Raw genomic sequence first — 24272 nt, 5'->3', positions numbered from 1 at the left:
AGAGACACCCAGTTTTCTCCGAATGATCTCGTGGACACATAGGAACGACTTAATAAGTTAGAACTTATGCCTTTGAGGTGGAGAGAAATATTAGTAATAATAATTACTATTATGTATACACACATATGTATAAACCATCTATCTATATATGGCATATATAAATTAGACTGTATTATTTATATATAGATAGATAATATATATATAAAGTATGTAGAGAGCTATAGACAGATGATGGATATCTATATACATGCTATAGATAGATCTATAGGTGGTTATATATGTAGTATATAACTCTCTATATAACAAACCCTGAGAGAGCAACAGGAAATAGGACAGCGCCAGACTGCATACGCCTGAAGAAAAGAGCAGACCTCATGGAACAGGGTAATGTACCAAAGCTGTGGCCTGTCAGGACCTTTCCACCACTGCAGCTCACCAGTGGGAGGGAGAGAAATGGAACAGGGGAGGGAGTGGAGGTCTGGGACTGCTGAATACTTAACTACAGAGATTTGCTCTGAGAGCAGAGGCAGAATTCCAGAGACTGAGATTCCAGCTCCTTGTGGAAAGCATGAACCAACATCCAGCTGCTCTGAGACAAAAACTTATACCTGTGTGCTCAACCCACTGGTTTAGGCACTGGAGACAGACATAGCAGCCGAGAAGCAGGAAGTGGTTCTTTCCTCCCCCCAGGCACCAATACCACTCCCCTGTGACCCCCTCAACATTGCCTCAGGGGCTGAGCAGCTCCAGAGTAGAGCATCTGGACACCAGAGGGCACCATATACAAATATGAAACACCAAAAGAACCTGGTCCAGAGTAAAATCAATATAACTCTGGAGAAAGATTTAATGACATGGACCTTATGACTCTTCCTGAAAGGAAGTTCCAAATAAAAATCATCAACCTGCTAATGAAGGTACAGAAAGATATCCAAGAACTCAGGAATGCATTCTGGTCAGAGATGCAATCGTTGAAGAGCACAATGGAAGGTATTAAAAGCAGAATGGATATGGTGGTGGACACAATAAATGAAATAGAAATGAGAGAAGAAGAATACAAAGAAGCCGAGGCACAGAGAGGAAAAAGGATCTCTAAGAATGAAAGAATATTGAGAGAACTGTGTGACCAATCCAAATGAAACAATATTCGTATTATAGGGATACCAGAAGAAGAAGAGAGAGTAAAAGGGATAAAAAGTGTCTTTGAGGAGGTAATTGCTGAAACTTCCCCAATCTGGGGAAAGAGATAGTTGGTCAGGCCATGGAGATCCACAGATCTCTCAACACAAGGGACTCAAGGAAGACAACAGCAAGACATACAGTAATTAAAATGGCAAAGATAAAGGATAAGGACAGACTATTAAAATCAGCCAGAGATAGAAATAAGATCACATGCAAAGGAAAGCCCATCAGGCTAACATCAGACTTCTCAGCAGAAACCTTACAGGCCAGAAGGGAGTGGCATGATGGATTTAATGCAATGAAGCAGAAAGGCCTGGAACCAAGATTACTTTATCTGGCAAGATTATCATTTAATTTGAAGGAGGAATTAAACAATTTTCTGATAAGCAAAAGCTGAGAGAATTTACCTCTCACAAACCATCTCTACAGTCTATTTTGAAGGGACTGCTATAGATGGAAGTGTTCCTAAGGTTTAATAGCTGTCACCAGAAGTAATAAAACCACAGTAAAGAAAGTAGAATAATTACTAAGCAAATGCAAAATTAAATTAACTATCCCCAAAGTCAATCAAGGGATAGACAAACAGTACAGAATATACCTAATATATAAAGAATGAAGAAGGAAGAAAAAGGAGGAGAAAAAGAAAAAAACCTTTAGATCATGTTTGTAATAGCAGATTAAGTGAGTTAAATTAGACTCTTAGATAGTAAGGAAGTTAACGTTGAACCTTTGGTAAACATGAGTCTAAAGTCTGCAATGGCAATAAGTACATACCTATTGATAATCATCCTAAATGTAAAATGGACTGAATGCACCATTCAAAAGACATAGAGTCACTGAATGGATAAAAAAACAAGACCCATCTACATGCTGCCTACAAGAGACTCACTTTAAACCTGAAGACATACACAGACAAAAAGTGAAGGGATGGAAAAAGATATTTCATGCAAACAATAGAGAGAAAAAAGCAGGAGTGGCAGTACTTGTATCAGACAAAATAGACTTCAAAACAAAGAAAGTGACAAAAGGCAAAGAAGGACATTACATAATGATAAAGGGGTCAACCCAACAAGAAGATATAAACATTATAAATATCAATGCACCAAACACAGGACCACCTACATATGTGAAACGAATACTAACTAAATTAAAAGGGGAAATAGAATGCAATGCATTCATTCTAGGAGACTTCAACACTCCACTCACTCTGAAGGACAGATCAACCAGACAGAAGATAAGTAAGGAAACAGAGGCACTGAACAACACATTAGGACAGATGGGCCTAACAGACATCTACAAAACTGTCCACCCAAAAGCTGCAGAATATACATTCTTCTCAAGTGCACATGGAACATTTTCAATAAAAGATCATATACTAGGCCACAAAAAGAGCCTCAGTAAATTCAAAAAGATTTAAATTGTACCAACCAGTTTCTCAGACCACAAAGCTATAAAACTAGAAATAAATTCTGCAAAGAAAATGAAAAATCCCACAAACACATGGAGGCTTCACAACTAGTTCCTAAATAACCAATGGATGAATGGCCAAATAAAAACAGAGATCAAGCAATATATGGAGACAAATGACAACAATAATTCAACACAGCAAAATCTGTGGGATGCAGCCAAGGCTGTGCTAAGAGGAAAGTATATTGCAATACGGGCCTACCTCAGGAAAGAAGAAAAATCCCATATAAGCAGTCTAAACTCACAATTAATGAAACTAGAAAAAGAAGAACAAATGAGGCACAAAGTCAGTAGAAGGAGGGACATAATAAAGATCAGAGCAGAAATAAATAAAATGGAGAAGAATAAAACAATGAAAAGACTCAATGAAAGCAAGAGCTGGTTCTTCGAGAAAATAAACAAAATAGATAAACCCCTAGCCAGTCATAACAAAAAAAAAAAAAAAGAGAGAGAGCCTACAAACATAAGCAGAATCAGAAATGAGAATGAATAAATCACTACAGACACAACAGAGATCCAAAGAAATATTAGAGAATACTATGAAAAACTGTATGCTAAAAAGCTGGATAACTTAGAAGAAATGGACAACTTTCTAGAAAATGCAACCTTCCAAGACTGACCAAGGAAGAAACAGAAAATCTGAACAGACCAATTACCAGCAATGAAATTGAACTGGTAATCAAAAACTTCCTAAGAACAAAACCACTGGACCACATGGCTTCACCGCTGAATTTTATCAAACATTTACAGAAGACCTAATACCCTGTCTCCTTAAATATTTACAAAGAGTAGAAGAAGAGGGAATACTTCCAAACTTATTCTTTGAGGCCAGTATCACTCTAATACCAAAACCAGGCAAAGACACAACAAAAAAAGAAAATTACAGACCAATACCCCTGATGAACATAGATGCAAATTACTCAATAAAATATTAACAAACCGAATTCAAAAATACATCAAAAAGATCATCCATCATGACCAAGTAGGATTTATGTCAGGGATGCGAAGATGGTACAGCATTCAAAAATCCATCAACATCATCCACCACATCAACAAAAAGGACAGAAGCCACGTAATCGTCTCCATAGATGCTGAAAAAGCATTTGTCAAAATTCAACATCCATTCATGATAAAAACTCTCAACAAAATGGGTATTTTGGGCAAGTACCTCAACATAATAAAGGCTATATGTGACAAATCCACACCCAACATCATACTTAACAGTGAGAAGCTGAAAGCTTTTTCATTAAGATTGGAAACAAGACAAGGATGCCCACTTTCCCCACTTCTATTCAACATAGTACTGGAGATCCTAGCCACAGCAATAAGACAACACAAAGAAATAGAAAGCATCCAAATTGCAAGGAAGAAGTTAAACTGTCCCTGTTTGCAGATGACGCGGTATTGTACATAAAAAACCCTAAAGAATCCACTCCAAAACTGTTAGATCTACTATCTGAATTCAGCAAAGTTGCAGGATACAAATTAATACAGAGAAATCTGTGGCATTCCTATACACTAAAAATGAACTAGCAGAGAGAGAAATCAGGAAAACAATTTCATTCACAACTGCATCAAAAAGAATAAAATACCTAGGAATAAACCTAACCAAGGAAGTGAAACACCTATACCCTGAAAACTACAGGACACTCTTAAAATAAATTAAAGAAGGTACCAATAAATGGAAACACATCCCGTTCTCATGGATAGGAAGAATTAATATTGTCAAAATGGCCATCCTGCCTAAAGCAATCTATAGATTCAATGCAATTCCTATTCAAAATAAACGGCATTCTTCAATGAACTAGAGAAAATCATTCTAAAATTCATATGGAACCACAAAAGACCTCGAATAGCCAAAGCAATTCTGAGAAGGAAGAATAAAGCTAGGGACATTATGCTCCCCAACTTCAAGCTCTACTACAAAGCCACAGTAATCAAGACAGTTTGGTACTGGCACGAGAACAGACCCATAGACCAATGGAACAGACTAGAGAGCCCTGATATAAACCCAACCATATTTGGTCAATTAATATATGATAAAAGAGCCATAGATATACAGTGGGGAAATGAGAGCCTCTTCAACAGTTGGTGTTGGCAAAACTGGACAGCTACATTCAAGAAAATGAAACTGGATTATTGTTTAACCCCATACACAAAAGTAAATTTCAAATGGATCAAAGACTTGAATGTAAGTCATGAAACCATAAAACTCTTAGAAGAAAACATAGGCAAACATCTCCTGAATATAAGCATGAGCAACTTCTTCCTGAACGCATCTCCTCAAGCAAGGGAAACAAAAGCAAAAATGAACTCATGGGACTACATCAAACTAAAAAGTTTCTGTACAGCAAAGGACACCATCAGCAGAACAAAAAGGCATCCTGTAGTATGGGAGAGTATATTTGTAAATGACATATCCGACAAGCGGTTAACATCCAAAATATATAAAGAATTAACACACCTCAACACCCAAAAAACAAATAACCCAATTAAAAAATGAGCAGAGGATATGAAGAGACAGTTCTGCAAAGAAGTAATTCAGATAGCCAACAGACACATGAGAAGATGCTCCTCATCACTAATCATCAGGGAAATGCAATTAAAACCACAATGAGATATCACCTCACACCAGTAAGGATGGCCAGCATCAAAAAGACTAAGAACAACAAATGCTGGTGAGGATGCAGAGAAAGGGGAACCCTGCTACACTGCTGGTAGGAATGTAAGCTAGTTGAACCATTGTGGAAAGCAATATGGAGGTTTCTCAAAAAACTAAAAATAGAAATACCATTTGACCGGGGAATCCACTCCTTGAAATTCACCCAAATAATACAATTTCTCAGATTTAAAAAGACATATGCACCCCTATGTTTATTGTACCACTTTTTACAACAGCCAAGATATAGAAGCAACCTAAGTGTCCATCAGTAGACGAATGGATTAAGAAGATGTCATACACATACACAATGGAATACTCTTCGGCCATAAGAAAGAAACAAATCCTACAATTTGCAACAACCTGGATGGAGCTAGAGGACATTATGCTCAGTGAAATACGCAGGCAGAGAAAGACAAATGCCGAATCATTTCCCTCATTTGTGGAGTATAACAATGAAACAAAACTGAAGGAACAAAGAGCAGCAGTCTCAGAGACTCCAAGAAGGAAGTAGTGGTTTCCAAAGTGGAGGGGTTGGGGAGGGCAGTTGGGGAGGAAGGGAGAAGGGGACTGAAGGGGATTATATTTAGTACACATGGTGTGGGGGGCACAGGGAGAACAGTGTAGCACAGAGAAGGCACACAGTGAACTTGTGGCATCTTGCTGCACTGATGGATAGTGACTGCATTGGGATATGGGTGCAGACTTGATAATATGGGGAAATGTAGTAACCACATTGTTTTTTCATATGAAACCTTCATAAGAGTGTATATCAATCATACCTTAATTAAAAATTTAAAAATACATATATAATAAAGTATTACATAATGACACATTATATTAATTCCAGATATGTTTATTTTAATAAGCATTATTTTGTATCATATGCTATACCACACAATGAATAAAATACACTGGTTTGCTGAATTTATTTAATAAAATACTCTATAATTTTGGCTATTGTCTAATATATGTAATCAAATCTAATCAGCACATCTAATTATCTTTCTCCTTATGCGATTCTACAATACAAATTTGGGATATTAATCCAAACCTTTTGACTCTGTGGAAATCTTTGACCATGTGGAATTTTCAAAAATATTTTTTTAGCATACAATTAATAGGTGCAAAAGTCATTAATTCAATAGCAATATGTCCATCTTATTACAAAAGTTTCCCACTTAAATAATTTCTGAAAAACTATAGAAATATTATAATCTTCGCTACAATATTAGCATGAATAAATAATATCAAAACCTATAATTTCAGATTTAATATTTGTTCCTGTATGTAAAATAAAAGACTTTTATTGTATGAAACAATTACTTTATCTTCAAGGATATTTATGTGTGAAATTAAATATTTCATACACTCATTAATTTTATAATTTTAGAAACCAGCCACTCTGAGGTGCACTAATCAACTTTTCCATTTTTGTAAAAGCTAATTCTTTAATGGGCAGTAATAATTTTTTCTGCCTAATGAGTCATCATGCATGACCTGCATACTGAATACTTAAAATAGGCATTTTATTTTCATCATCATCAACAATATTGGACTGAGTCTTTCAGCATAGATTCTTTGATCCTTTGAATTTGATATTTAAATCCATCTCTTCATTTTAACTCTGTTATTAAATATTAACATAATTTTGTCCTTTGAGAAGCCAACTATCTCTTCATGAATTCATGTTTTTCTGAAAGTGCCCTTGTTTTTTTTATTAATTCTCACTGAAAGCCTGCCAGAATCACAGAAACAGGACCAACTTCTTGAGATAGGAGTGTGAATGGCACTGGCTCTTATTAACATTTTTTATATGACACAATAAAGCAGAAATAAATCACTCCAAATAGTAAGCACAGTGCACATAATTGTTTGGACTCTGGTAAATTTAGTATGTTAGTGAGGAGTGAAGCCACCATGATTTTACATGGGAAATCTATGAGACCAGAAAATGCTAAATCAAACCATTTTCTTAAAACTTGTAGCATATTACCATACTCTGTTATTTTATAGCAACTATATAATGTGAAAGAAACTTATTCTCAGTAAGAGAAAAATTATTCTCTAGGAAAATATTATTTGTAAGGAACCAAATAAAATACATTGTAAAATGTAATTAAATGAATATACAGTATATAAACATTACTTATCTTTCAATTAAGTAAGTTTTCATCCACCTATTAAGAGATCCAAATGTATTATGTAATCACTGAACTTTTGATATGAATATTTGTCTCCCAGTTGACTCTAATTGCATCCATATCACTATCTTTCTCTCAGATAAAACATGAAGAAACAAAGTGAAGTTAGTCATTTATTTTTCAAGAATATTCAAGTCCTTAAAGCAGAACAGTAGAAATGCATTTCTAGGACATTTGGATGAACATTTTGGGGTTGAGAGTGATTGGCAGCTAAAAAGGAGATGGCCAGTACAAGACAAACCAGGAGTTTTAGCAACTAACCATTTATAACCTTAAGTTGTCTCCATATGCATATTATTGTTAAATGAATTCTATTTTCTACTACCCTAGCTTTTGACCTGATCAGTGCATCAATTTATTGTACTGTGGTCAATCATTATGATAGTTATCAATCATTTTGTCCTTCATGGAAAACTCTCTGTTAAAAATAACCACAGCTTAAAAACAAAGATAATAAAACAACTGTCAACTTCGGAGAAACTTATCCCCTTGTAGTTAATATAATAAATCTGCAGCACATGGACTTGAGTATGCCTTATAATGAATATTTTCTTCATATAGTTTATATAAATTTTCAGATTTGACAAAAATTTTTGAAACTACTTTATTCTATAACATTGAAAAATGGATAATTCTTCTATTGGCCCTAGTAAAGCTTAAAGTTTTGCGAAAAATATAAGCCTTTTTCTGCATTTCAAATAATTATTTTGGGCCAGGAACTATTTAGCTCACCATCAATTATGCTGGTCATATGTATCTACATTATTCCACAGATATCTGTTTGATTATGAAAAAAAGGATCGCTAGCTGAATGTTCCACAAGAAATATTTTTACTCATTTCCCCTAACTCCTCTAAAAACACCTCACTACACTCTTTATCAGTAGGATATTAGATGTCCCACAAGCCTTGTTCATTAACAGATTAATGCTGATGAAAGCTTTTCCAGAAAAACTCTATGATTTCAAGCTCCTAACTCCATGTCTCCCATCAACAAATTTAGCATGTAGGAAGTGAGAAAAGGAAGGTTGTAATATAGCTTCAGCTTTTACATATATTTAAGCTAATGGTTTAATTTCTGTAGTTCTTAGCATATTTAATTACTTAAAAGAGATGTCCCCCAACATGGCTTCTGGTTTTTCTACTTTAGCATTTTCAACTTTAGCTCCATTAGTACTTCTCTTTTCTCCACACAGGAACACTTCCCACCTAAGCACTTATCACAGTTTTAAATGTGTGTCAATACATAATTAGCTTTTTGAAAATTATCTTTCAAAGAACTTAGAATACATTTGCAACTAAGTGACAAACAAGGAGAAAAAAGTTATTTCTATTACAGTCTAAACCAGTCTGAAAAATGATACAAGATAAAATCAGAAACTAGTCCTTAAAATTACCTATTTCAAATAAAATTAATTTGGCAATATGTAAATTTATTTAAAATTTTAATTTTCTTCTGCCAAAATGTGTTTGTTTATATTGCATTAAATGCTTCTTTATTTGAATGTGCAGAGATGCACACAATTGTAACAAATCCCCTGAAATATGTATTTTTAGTCCCCAGTTCTGTAAGAATCATCAAACTATAGCTACCAGGCCAACACTTTGTCTTTGCAAATAAAGTTCCACTGAAACAAAGCCATTCCCATTCGTTTGCCTCTTGTCTGTGGCTGCTTCCTTCACACAACAAAAGTGTAGTTGCACTGGATACAATATGGCCTGTAAAACTTGAAATATTTACTATCTAGCCCTTTAAAAAAGTTTGTCAGTGCTAACATCATACAATTTTTTCTTGACAGCAGTTTCTAAAATAATTTATGCCATAAAACATGTTGATTTTCTAATCTACATACTGTATTAGGAGTAATTTCTGCCAGCATAGATGTGACTGCAGCTCATGAAGTTCCATTAGGTCAGTGCCTCTTCTTCAAAAATGCTCGATAATACACACACTGATGACCTTCCCACTTCTGAGAGTCTTCTTCACACTTTCCACTGTGTGCAATGTGACACTAACTGTCCATAGCCAGCTACATAGAAACATTGCATCAAGTATTTCAATCTGAGTTTCTTTCCTATGTAATATAAAATCAGTTAATTATCTCTAAGTGTTTGACCTGTAAAGTGATGCACTCTTTAACACTGAGGCTGTCATGTCAAGGATGCATTTTTGAACTATATATGATATTGGACAAATGACAGAAATATATGCAGGAAAAAGGCAAAGTGAAAAGTGGGAAAATCAGTCCAGGAACATGCATCATTATAAATGCAGTTGCATATGTGGAAATACATTGTTGTCTAATATCAAAAGCATATAGTTACTTACAACTGATTTGATATTGAAAAATATATTAACCATAAAATATATGTACAACAATATATAATTTTTTTATTTTTATGTTATTTCTTCTTTATTTTATTTTGGTATCATTAATATACAATTACATGAGCAACATTGTGATTACTAGATTCCCCCATTATCAAGTCCCCACCACGTATCCCCATTACAGTCACTGTCCATCAGAGTAGTAAGATGCTATAGAATCACTACTTGTCTTCTCTGTTATACTGCCTTCCCCGTGCCCCCTCGCTACATTATGTGTGCTGATCGTAATGCCCCTTATTCCCCTTATCCCTACCTTCCCACCCATCCTCCCCAGTCCCTTTCCCTTTGGTAACTGTTAGTCCATTCTTGGGTTCTGTGATTCTGCTGCTGTTTTGTTTCTTCAGTTTTTTCTTTGTTGTTATACTCCACAGATGAGTGAAATCATTTGGCACTTGTCTTTCTCCGTCTGGCTTATTTCACTGAGCATAATACCCTCTAGCTCCATCCATGTTGTAATACAATTGTCTTGGTGACAAAAATAGATGAGAAAGATAAAATTAAAATGAATTTGGGGATTTCATAAGTAATTATATAATTAAATATAGAAGGACGTTGTCTAGTGAGATAAAGAAGAAATTCCTTGTATGAGTTCTATCTTAGTTGTATGTAGATAAAAGTAAAATAGGGTAGTGCCACTAATAGGAAAAACTGATATAAAGTAAAATGCAGTATGGCATAATCCAGGAAGTAGATGCAAAACTTTATTAGTAAGTAGAAAGGTGAATGTCTCTCTATTAGGGAATTTGAGACTTTCACAGAAGACCTTGCATTTGAACTGGGTCTTAAATAATGAATAGGAGCTTTCCAGAGAAAAAGAGGTAGAATTCTAAAGAGGAAAGAAAAGTTTGTGTATAGGAGTGGAGTAAAAAAACTTAGTATATTGAGATTTTTATGAATGTGTTTGGATAATCTAAAGGATTTGGTGAGCATAATGTAATAAAAAATGGGAATGATGGAAGATGGAGCTTGAATGGTTTGGCTGTGAAAACCTAGAACAGACAAGGAGGTGCATGGTCATTGGTGCTAATGCAAGTCCTCAGCTGGGAAAGCGTACTTTATTTTTCTTTAAAGAATAATGCTCCTGAAAACCTTGGAGTCAGGGAAGGTTAGGAAGAAAGAGGAAATGAAGCCGGCACGTTAATCAGGGAGATGTAGCAAGACTCAGGCAGAAAGTGCCTGTGGTCTGATGAGGCCGCCGTACAGGAAATCTATTTGGGAGACAGAACTGGCTACAGGTGACTGGCCAGTCCTAGTGTGGAAGTCAAAGCGCATCCAAACTGAGTTCTTATCTCATATTTCTATGACCTAATAAAAACAATGACAACAACAAAACTTTTCTTCGAGGTGATAAACAATCTTTGTAAGCGTTACTCATTATCTAACATAACATTACAAATCACAGCTATATTTGGGTTTTTTATTGTTCAAATCTCTCCTATTGTTGAAAGAATATATTAATAAGCATCTTTAGGGTGAATGTGTGCATAGATAAATAAATGACAGGATTTTTCATGTATTTACATGAAGAAAATAAATGCCTATTATGTTAAATGACTATAAATAGGCTTTATTTAAAATATTATTTATAGATGTATTTGTATTATTGTATATTTCATTCATATTTAATATTCTTATTTATGAACAATTCTTGATGCAGTTTCTAGTGTGACATTATTATTTTGGTGGTACTTTTTTTCCTAAATGTGATATAAATATTATAAGCACTGCCAAATAAAGTGCAATAAATTTTTGCACTTCCCCATGGTTAACCAACCTCTGTAGGTTCTAGTTTTAAACACTCAAGTACTTTCTCAAAATAACAAAAACAAATGCTTTTCCTTATCATTAACTTTTCAAAGCCTGCTGACTTTTGTGAAATCACTGCAGATAGGCTCAAATGGTGTATGAAATGAAAATTTCTTGCCCAGCCCCTGTGCATAGAAAACATCACGACCATGTGTTGCCATCAATGTTCTGCTCAGTTATTTTTTGTAGTACTGAGGTCATGGAGTGACATTTACTAAGGCAGAGGAAAAGGGCAACTGAAACTTTTCTTCAAGTGTCATTTTGATTTACCTCTTTTCTGCATATGCTTGGCAATATTCAATCAACTTGAAATCAAGGTCTGCTTTCAATCGAGAGGTCATGGATGCTGCAAACCCAAATATTTAATATGTACTAGAAATTCATTTGTGAAAGTGTTCCTAACTGGTGAGCAGCAGCCATAATAGTTAACACTGGAATTAGTATCTCTATGACCCTGGAGAAGCTTCTGTCCTTATTTGTTTTTTGCATATTTATAATAGCAGCTTTGGAAAGTAGGCACTCTTCCTAACATATGTCTATTGCTTTTTATGTTAAGTGACATCCTGGTAAAATGTGGATACAAACTGACTTAGTTTATTGAGATATGACAACAGCCATAGACACAAAACACAGAACATAAACTCCTGCATAAAAGTGGCTCCATTTCCTGTTATAGTGCACATTTTATTTTCCTTTCATCCATATAACTAGAACCCACTGATATATATAGCAGATGAGATATCATATTCCATTTTTAAAATGTGCCTTCCCCTCAAAAGAAAGCATAGATGTGCCATATATTCATGCTTGTGTTTGCTCTTTTCCTTTTGAATTACATTTGCTCTATTTCCAAAGCATTTAGAGAGAGTTCATTTTTTTCTTTTATAATCCAGTGTCAGTAAAGGTTCAGGGGTGACAGGACAGGGCATTCATTCATTCAACAGAAGTTCATTGAGAACTTCATCTTTGTTAGTCACTACTTTATATACCAACAAAGCTACAGTAGATGGTACTAAGCACTATTTCAATATTGTTCCTTATCATTTTTTTGTATTTAACAAAAATAGAAAGGGAAGATAAGCATTAGCTTGTTTACCTGAGAGTTGTTTTTGTTTGTGTTGTTTTTATTTTTATGTTTACTTTTTTCTGTAGATGGAGGACAGGACATGAGTAATCCAGAATTGCCACACTAGTTTTACTAACAAGGCTAATTGTGAAACTATAGTTTGGAATTCAGAAGAAAACTTTCTCTATAAAACTAGTGGTTGGGCTCTTCACCATGCCCACAAATACCTATTTCATATTATTAGTTCAAAGCGGACTGGGTTCAGAATCGTAGAATGTGTCTTGAATTTCTGGTTTCCCACTTCCTGTGTGATGCACATGACTCAGTTCCTCTGTGAGCAGTGCTGTGTTCCTTCCCATGATGGTCAGAGATTCTGTGTTCCGGGAAGTGCCTCATGAATTGTATCAGCATCCCAGAGCTGCTGTAAAAACACCACAGAATGAGTAGATTAAAACAACAGAATGTATTGACCCATAGTTCTGGAGGCTCCAAGTCCAAAATCAAGGTGTCAGTGGGGTCACGTGTCCCCTGAAATGTGTCCCAGAATCATTCCTTCTTCTTCCTGGCTTCTGGAAGACTCTTTGGTGTCCCTGGCTCATAGGTGCATCACTCCAATCCCGCATCTTTGTATGGCGTTCTCTGTGTCTTTGTCCTCACATGGCTAACTTGTTGTAAGAACACAAATCATATTGTGTTAGAAGCTCACCCTATTCCAGTACAACCTCATCTTAAGTAATCACAGCTGCATCCACCCTATTTGCAAATAAGGCAATATTCCAAGGATAATGACTTCAACATATCTGTTTTGGAGGGACATAATTCAACTTATAAACATTCAAGAACTATATTGACTACTAGTAGCTAAATTCTGGTAATTTACTCATAAAATTAACTTTTTTCCTCCTATTAGAAAAAGATAGCACTCATGATGATTCATGGATATACTCAGAATAAAGAGATAATGAGCATAAAAGAACAATTCTACTTTGTTCTATGCCTGCCCACTTTAGTTATCTGATGAATCCATACTTATCACTGCTTTTAACAAGTAAAATTTGTTAGGAAGTTTACCTTTTGCAATTTATTTTTAAACTTTTTTTACCTCATTTGATTCCTGCAGTAATTCTGAGGAATAATCCATAAACCATTTTCAAATAAGTTTGACTAAATCTCAGACAAACTTACTCAGGTAATGAGTAAGTTGTTCAACATTATAAAAATGTAAATAGAAACTAAAACCCTTTCAACTCCACATATAATAAATAATCTGTGCCTTTGTTTCTTCTCATTCCATATATCCTCTCTGAGTGCCATCTCTCATGTACCCATTGGTTTAACTACCACTTCATGCTGATGGTGACTTTTAAAAAAAATTTCTGGATTTCACACCTGTGTTATCAAAGGCTCAAGAGAAATACTGATGTCCTGACAATACTAAAATGGAACATGTTTTAAAACAATTCAGTAATCTCTCTTGCTTTAATACCTATGCCCATTAACAACATCACTAAGCACCAACCAATAAAGAACAGAAACTTTAGAATCATCCTTGAGTCTTCATTTGCCACCACCTCCCCTACTCCCTACTGCCCATTCCCAGACTGAAACAATAGTGGAGCTCTAAAATATTTTTAAAATAAAATAAAATTATTTTCATACGTCTTCTCTTCATCTATAGGCTTTCTGTACTTGTCAAGTTGCCTGTGAACAGTAACCTAAACCATTGAAAAGATAAACTGGTTTCACTGTGGCAAATATTTTTTTCATATCCCAAATATGTACTACAACATCATACCACCTAGGTTATTTTACTAAACATCATATCACTTTACATTTAAAAAAACGTATATGTTGTGTTCTTTCCAGTATAATGTTGAAATCCCTTAGCAAAGAATGAAACTTACTTTACAATCTGGGTTAAATTCTATCTTTTCCTTATCTAAGTTACTTCTTACTCTCCCAGATCTCTTTCCACTACCTACTTAAATCTAGGCTCTGTCTTAAGCGAGTGTTTGCTATATTCCAAATGTATAGTCATGATTTCATAATAATCACATGTTCATATTTACTATGTTCTAGACATTATTCCCAGCAGTATATGTTTTAACAAAATTCCATCACTTAAACTCTTTAAGGTGGTGATTATTATTTTTCTAATTTTATAGGTTATGAAATTATATTTTAGAGGAGTCAAATAATTTGCCATGGACACACAGCAAGAAGTTTTAGATTGAGGCAAACTCTTCCAAATCCCATTCTTCAAAATCTGTTAAATTTTATACCCTTTTCTAGCACAGCCTATTCACACAAGCCAACTAATATAATTTCTCTCTTATCTCCACATATATGAAACAGTATTATAACTTATACAATTGTATATGTTGGATTTTTCAGGACAACAATATTACAAATATCTCATTCTATTTTCTAACCACATGTCCAAACTTCTGTCTGACAAAACTTAGCCATCATAAATACAGCATTATGCCATATCCTGTTAGTGTAAATGTTTTTTTCCTCTTCTACTGATGTGATTCTTAAGAATAGATCTATTTTTTTCTCATCACACTCTTTTTAAGACCTAACATAAGGTGTGATATCAAAATTTCATAACTAATTTGAATTAAATGGAGAATTTTATCTTTATTCTTCATGGCAGATAAGGAACTATTTATTCTCTGTGATTCTATAGGGAAAAAATAAGGTATATTATCATCTGTAAAGTAGCATGATAAGAAGATTATCAGATTGAGTAAATGGAATATTGATGAAGTGGTACCTATATTTGAAAATAACTGAGAAAAATTACTTTTAAAAAGCAATACCCATTTATACTAGCCTTTGAGATGTAGAATATTAATTGCAATACTTTTAATAATTTTGACATAATATATTATCATCCCAAACACTTATTTAATAGTTAAACAGATATAGAACTTTGATCTCCCTACCTTACACATGTGGTAGAAGTGAGTTAATATGTCTCATTATGAAAACACAGCATGACCCAAGTATACTAATTTAAACTATAAGTATTAGGTTATTCTGGGATTTGGAGATTTTCTATCTATAATCTATGAATTGGAAAAAAATTAGTTTACTTTTGTGTAGGTGAACATACTCAACTGTGAACTGTAGGTAATAGTTATCAAAATCTTTTTAAATCTGTTCCAGTAGGAGAAAGGCCAGCATAAATTTTTAGATTTTAGAATTTTAAACCCTTACTCTTTTGTAAAGGTATGCAATTTATTAAACTAGGCTAACAAGTGTTGGAATATACAGATACTTGGAGACCACCTTTAAATAACACATAATTTATAATTATCATAATAGTTCATTATTCAGGTTCCTACACAAATTTTGTTTTGAAGTGGACTTTTCTTGGTCATTACCATCTTTGAATTTTGTAACTTTTTTTCATGGAAGGTTGTGATAAGTATTATCAGTTTATAGTGATATCCTCTTCAGATGCTCTTGTGGTTCCCTAAATCTTTAATACTTAAAATTTGAATAGTGGCTACTGATAACTGGAGAGGATATTTTGGAAAGGTACTTTTGTGTTTTCCACACTCATTTCCACTTCTAGGTGGATTGGTGACCTTAGAAACCATGTGTTAAAGAAAGGAGAACTTTCATTGGCCTAGATCTCTTAAAAACAGTGTGGAGAAGAAACACCTGCCAAATTGACTCAACCCCAATAAACTATAAATTCCATCTGCCCTAGATGGTCTTGATAATATCACAAATAGTTTTTATATTTTCAAATGTTTGTTTTTTATCATCCAGGAAGATAGACTAGTGCTGAAAAAATTACCCCAAAGATATGCATACTGTCTCTACATCTTGGGTTATTCATGCTTTTATTGGATGACATAGACTGTGTCCTGTTATTGTTCATTTACCTTCAGTTCTTGTTTCATTTATTCACATGATATGCACATCATCATCAGGTACAGAGTTTGGGAATAGCTTTTACTTCCTAAGGAGTATTTGAATCCATTTTTTTCCCTCTTCTATTTATATGTAGTACATCTTCATTCTTCATTTCTAGATATAAAGCCTTCTAAGAAGGATAATATATCCACAGCTGAAACATAAAGACTTTTTAGAAATTCAAAACAGGTCTACTGAAAAACCAATCACATTCTTGGAGAAATAATCACCCCAGAGTGAAGAGTTTCCTAATTTTAGTGCTTTGTCATATCCTGATGGTATTTTGTGAAGAAAATGCCTCCTAAACTTTGAGTCCCAAATTTTCTAGATGTGATTTGCAAGTCTCCTATCATTTAAACCTAGTACAGAATGTAAGCATAATTTAGCTTTTATGTCACAGACATATTTTTGGCATTCTATCACTAATGTCCTATGAGACAATGGTCCAATGCAAGTACTGGGTTAGTTGTCTTAAAGGATGATTGTAGTGACTTTGCCTGACAATTGAGGAAGAATAGGAAAATCAATGACAATTCATGTGTTCCAAGATTCACATCTGTGTACCTAACTGTCCTATAAGATCTTTGACAATAAACTCATGGTAACCCCCTCTACATCAGATGATAATAATAATAATAAGCAGCATGTTTTAATTGCTTAAAATGTGTCAGTTATTTGCTAGGCATGGGCATTAAGTATCTTCTTTAATACTTGTAACAACCATAAGTTATATACTACAATTATCTCAACTTCACAGAAGAAGATATTGATGGGCTAATCATCTGTCCAATTCAAATAGGCAGGGTCCAGAAAGAGCTGTGATCTGTCCCTAGACAGTGTGATTTCTCACAGACTTTTTACTATTACACTATACCAGCTTTTCCTTAAGTGGTTTAGTTGTATCAGGATATTTTTGCACATTGTGCTGCAGAATTACATAGAGAGAGAATCTAATACAACAGCAATGGATAAAAGACATGAAATGCATTTTGCAGAGTAGGTAACATTTGTGGACAAATAATATTTAAATACATGCCCTGCCTTACTAGTGACTAGGGAAATAATAAATTACCACAATTATTAGTATTGTCGAAATTTTTGGCAAAAATAAGAAATCTGATGATATCAAGTGTTGAAAAGCCTGTAGATCAAATTGTTCTCTTCTATTGTATCCCTCTGAGTAGCAACTATTGCCTTGTTAAAAAAGACCATTGATAATGGGATTCAGGGTGTTTGTTATTTCACATAATTTAGTGAGAGGCTGGGGGATGTGATCAGTGTGGGACAAAAGAGTAAATATAAATTGTTACATACAATATCTCCTATAGCTAGACAAGGCAGGATATTGACAGATATTTGTTGTATTTTTAAAAATAAACAATTTATTTTAAGCCAGAAGTGAAAAGGCAGATGAGAAATGGTAAGAGGGAGAAAAACAATTTCTCCATTTCTGCAAAGAGCATGAGGGATCAAGAAAGTAGGAAATGGAGAGAGAGCTGTATGTTGTATGGAAAGGTAAACTTGAAGATCATGCAAGAATTAGAATTTGAATGGATTGTGCATTGTAATAGTGCAAAGCCTTTAATATGCATTGGCACACAGCCCCAAGGTGGGGGTGGGGGGTCTGGTTTCACAGTGCTCTCCCTGCCGCGCACTAGGTACACACCGTCTGGTTCACCCCAACTCCTATCCTGTTTTCTCAGATGGAATCAAGCAGGACTTAGCTGTGCATCATCCCTCTCTCCTGAGACTGTCATACCAACATTAGGTGACTGTGTATATAAATGGTTAAAAATGCAAGTCCTCGGATCAGACTGCCTCTCTTTAAATCCTAAGTCTCCCATTTATTAGCTGCCTAGTAAAACACAGAATATAAATGTTACTTACTACCTCATAGTTTATTGTTAAGATAAAATGTCCTAATACATGAAGAGTTCTTTGAACTCCATCTTGAATGTGGTAAGTGTTCAAAACACATTAGCTATAATAATAATTTTTATTTTCTATAATATATATTATAATATATATATGTGTGTGTTCATTTACCTTCAGTTCTTGTTTCATTTATTCACATGATATGCACATTATTAATGTGTATACACATACCAATATAGAAATTGTGTATATATATATATATATATATATATATATACACATACCAGTATAGAAATTGATACGTTTTAACTTTTTATTCCAATCTAATCTGAAAAATTACATATATAAAATTTTCAAATATGCTTTACCACAACTCTTGGGTTTTATTGTGGTGAATTAAAAAAGAAAGCTCAAAAATCTGTCCTAAATTTAGGAAATTTAGATTTCTATCATTTAGACTCATAGTATTACTAATTTAATATATTCTTTACCTTATAGTCCTTTAATGAATGTATCAAAATTATGGGCATGACATACTATCTTCTACTTTACAAAGGCCATGTATTTGTTTCGAGGTAGAAACTATGTACAGGCAACCGATTTAAACAATGTTAGCTTTGCTGATTAAACATCAGTCTTTTTTGTTTTGAATTTTATGACTATAAGATGATAAATTGTGACATTGTTATCGAAATATGATGGCTTTCTTGGAGAGTGTAAACATTAGGTACATAATAAAATGTAAATTTAATACTTTAGCCCATGTATATAAGTGATATGCTCCATTGTTTAGGTGGTTCTTTAAAAGATATTCAGATACTACCAAGTAACTCTAAAGTTATTATTTTTGAGCTTATTTTATTTATTCTCTGGACCAGAAACTCAGTATTCATGGTTTGAAACTGTCACATTTTCTCAGAATTATCTTCAGACTTTATGATATGAATATAGCATGAGAATGAGCATAGTAAAATACATTGAGCACCTTGGAGTTATATAAACCAATAACAAATGCTATGAAACAGCAGTATCCTAGGACAATCTTGGGCTAAAAGATCAGTAAAGAAGGTACTTTAATCTTCTGAATATCTATGGATATCTGTACATTTAATACAATTAACATACAAACATCAGTTATATCAGTTACTAAACTTTATTAGATGACCTATTTCTTTCTGTTGTTTCAGGCTGCTCAAAATTTGTAGTTTTCATTTGTTTCCCTAGAGCAGAAGTTAAACTTGGCACACTTGAGGATTGTTATCATTCTTATATTTATTCCATTATAATAAGCTTTCTGTACACAATCTCATGTGAATGTATCCTTAAAATATTATACAGAACTCATTTCTTAGCTATCAACTAATATGAATGCATCTGTATTCGATGTGTCTCTTGAGTCTATTTAGCCCCAAAGGGAAATTTGAAAATAAAATTGTTCTAATCAATCAGTCCACATACACACAGAATCTGTATACACATACAACACTGCCTTCGCTAAGGAAAATAACTGAATCCTATAGTTTCAAAGTACTCCAAATCAAAATGGATCTCAAAGGAAATTATCCTGAACCTTAAACTGAACTCACTGCATTTAATGTGGCCAGATTATTTCTTATCGTGTAGCAATTGTCACATTGTTCCATTTTTATTGATATCTGTATTGTCAGTTATATATGTGCATATATGTACATATATGTATATTTAAATAAAGAAGCACATGACATCTCAAAGACATATGTAATAATCTCTGACAGTAAAATATAGTTTTAAACTCTTGAATTTATTAGTTGGGATCCAAAAGTAAACAAAAGTTTAAAATGTAGTCAATATAATCTTTGTTCTTACTTTTTAGTCTTGAACTGTGTGAAATTGAATTTGCCATCAAACATATTGTAGAATATAACAATTTTAAAAAATTGCTCTACATTTGGTCTCTTATGTAATCACTTCCCACTGCTGGGTAATCACCCAAAGGAAGTAAAGTATATCCACAAAAACACTCTATTTACACATTCTGAGAAACTTTATTCATAATAACTAGAAACTGGGTGAAATAAATTTCCAACAAATGTGAATTAATAAATAAGTAGTGGTATATTTATGCAGTAGATTATTCAGCAAAAATTGAAATGAAGGGACTATTGATATACACCAAAGCATGGATGAATCTCAAAGTCATTTTGATGTGCAAAAATTTATGCAAAGAGTACATAGTGTATGATTCACTTATATGAAGGTCTAGAACTAATAAAAATAATCCACAGTGATAGGGAGCAGGATAGTGGCTTCCTGGCAGTGGGGAGGGATTTTGACTACAAAGGGCTCAAGTAAACTTTTGAATTGCTAGAAATTCTCTAAATCTTGAAAGAAGTAGTTATGATGAGTGTCAGTAGTTAGCAAATTGTGTACATTTAAAAATGGGTATTATATTATTTATACCTCAATAAAGTTGATTTTACCTTCTTAATAATCCTGCTTCTAAGAATGTATCCCAAGAAAACAGTATAAAATATGGTGATATAGATTTGCATAGAGGTATTTATCTTGTTATTAGTCATAATATAAAATTAATTGGGTGTATTAAATATCCTACATAGTGTAATGGTTGAATGGTTGAGTAAATTAAGGTAAATCAATATGAAGGAATATTTGAGTCAAATTAATATATATATAAGTAATGATAGCATTAGACATATTTTAAATAATTAACATTTAGAAAGAAGGATAACATGATTTCACTAATGCAATAAATTAATAGGCGTGAAGAGTAGTGTGAAAATATATCAAAATCTCTAGCATTCAAAATTCTTTTTTCTTACTACATCTAACTTCTCTAATTAAGAAGAAAATGTTGAAAAGTGACATAAAACACATGATTCATTGTTGGTTAACAATGCTGTCATTTTCTAAGCAACATTGAGACGGTGAACATCTACAAAATAAATTATATTTCATGTTTGAAAATATTTTCATTTTTTCAGGCTTATATATTCACTTTTGACATCATAACAAACCTTATATGACTACTTCTATTGAACCATGGTATCAGTTTTGTGATGGCCTCAAATGTTTCTGAATAATTCCTGTGTCATTGGCAAGCTGCATTTCAAAGTGTCAAAATAGGTGTTGTAAGCATTGGCTTTAGAATCAGACTTATTAGTTCTAATAAGATTTGTGATTTTGGACAAGTTACTGAAACTTTCTATAATTTGCAAAATGGCCAGTATAATAAGATTTATAATGAATGCAACTGAAGCATGTGAAACAGTACCAAGCAGAAAATATATTAAATAAAATACCAATCTTCCTTGACTTACAATGGGGTTACATCCCAAATAACAGATCATAATTTAAAATATCATAAGTCAAAAATTCCTTTACTACCCCTAACCTAGTGAACATCACAGCTTAGTCCAACTACCTTAAAAGTTCTCAGAACATTTAGATTAACCTACAGTTGGGTAAAATATCTAACACAAAACCATTTTTAATAGTTGAATGTCTCATTTAATTATTGAATACTGAACTGAACGTGAAAAGCAATGGCTGTGTTGGGTACAGAAGAATTATATGTGTATGGGTTATTCACCCTCATGATCATGTGACTGCCTGGGAGCTCAGGCTCACTGTAACTGCCCAGCATCACAAGAGTGTTATGCCACATATCACTAGCTTAGGAAAAGACCAAAATTCAAAATTCTCAGTACAGTTTCTACTGAACGCATATTACCTTCACTCCATTTTAAGTCGTAACATTGTAAGTAGAGACATGCCAGGTCAGACATTGTCTGTATACTTATTATTTTTCTGCATAAGCCATAGATATTAATATTTAGAAATGTTTTGTGGTGTCTTTTTACAAGCTATATATCTATATCTATATCTGAATCCTAAGTACAATAAATGTTATAAAAATGTTACTCTACTACTTACTATTACAACTACTACTATTGCTACTGCTAGTATTATTTTTATTAATTATTTTATGGTCAAAATCATTGATGCTTACAAAAATATGTTGTGGAGTTAATAAATAGCATAACTGACTTGAACCAATGTATTCCAACTAAAAATTATATCCTGTCCATCACACTACACTCACTGATCTATGAAATTGGCTGGTTCTAAAAAGTAGAATTTTCAGAGATACTACAAATATAAATCAATGAAAAATAATTGTGGGATATATTAAAGCTAGAAACAATAAAGAAAGTTTCTCTATAAACATCCTAGCAATATTTCTTTCTTAATTGCAAGTAAGATATAGAATCAAACGTTTCACCTTATCATATAATTATTAATTGCAAGACTATGTAACTGATAGTCATAAACATTTTGTTACTACGTGGAAAATCTTGAACGGTATTATGAATATTATAAACTAATATAATGCAAGTTGCTCTAGACTAAGAACATGTTATTGCTAAGCAACAGGTTTGGGCCAGCACTTCTGTTTGCTTTTATAGGATGTGACCACAGCATTTTTCTTCAGAAAATTATGTCCATATTTGCAAAACTCAGCCAGGGTGAAGAATTTTCATATGCAATCCAAAGAGAGCCAACTACTCTTCTAAGTTTAGCATAATAGGAATTTCAAAGGTAAATTTCAAATCAAAAGATTCCAATACGTCTCAGATTCTATAATACAACCTATACAAGGCAAGATCAGTATACTCCATTTCTTACCACAGCTTACCTGACTAAAAGTTATTTCGTGGGCTGTTATTCATTTTCTTTTGCTTATCTTCATGGAATCATGTATAGGGAGAAGGAAATAGAGTAAACTTAGTCAGTTTGAGCAGTTTTCTCTTCACAAACAGTATCACTTCATCAATAATACTTATTTTCTTCCATGTAAAACATACTCCCCTAAGTTATAGAGAGAGTGTTTATGGCACAATCCTTACCCATTGAAATCCACCATTTGACCTAAAGACTAAAGGCAGAAACATTTGACAAGTTAATTTGAATCTTAATGGTAGTAGTACAAGATAGTAGGTAACATGCACTGCTTGAGTTGAAAGAATGCAAGAGTTAACAGGATTTGAAGAACAGTGAAAAAGCAAACAGTTCAAGTCTCTTTCATGTTCCTATGTGTCTGTGTGGGATATAAGATTTGTTATATATGAGAATATAAATATAAGCATATATGCATCTAATATGTATATATAACATAATAACTCATATCTCACACATACACACATATGTAAGTATTTTTGTGCTATCCACGTGTGTTCTAATTCAATTCATTTCAATGTAACTCAGCATTTCTTGAATACCAAATGTATATTAAGTGCTTGTGAAGCATAGATGTGTAGTGAAATAAGGAAATGGGAGAAAGATGAATAACACAAAGAAGCCCTCTCAAACTGTTAGGTAGATAGATAGATGAAAAGATGGATAGATAAGTAGATGTACAGATGGGTGGAAGGAAGGAAAATGAAGAAAGGAAGGGAAGACAAATAATTCTTTATTATTTTCTCTAATTTGCCAAAATAGAATTTATTTAAGTTCTTGAGCAAGGAACTTAGTCTATGTTTCTTCAAGTTGTCATTTCATTACCATTGTATATATCTCATTCCCCAGCTAACATTTTCAGTTGTGCAAATACTCTTCAAGAAAGGAAAAAATGAAATGTATATTCAACAGAGGTTAACAGACATTTCTTTTCTTTTCCAAGCTGTTTCTTTTT

This window comes from Manis pentadactyla, chromosome 5 (genome assembly GCF_030020395.1).
Source record: "Manis pentadactyla isolate mManPen7 chromosome 5, mManPen7.hap1, whole genome shotgun sequence".
Classification (NCBI taxonomy): Eukaryota; Metazoa; Chordata; class Mammalia; order Pholidota; family Manidae; genus Manis; species Manis pentadactyla.
The sequence above is the reverse complement of the archived record's forward strand: the minus strand, read 5'-3'. Positions refer to the sequence as shown.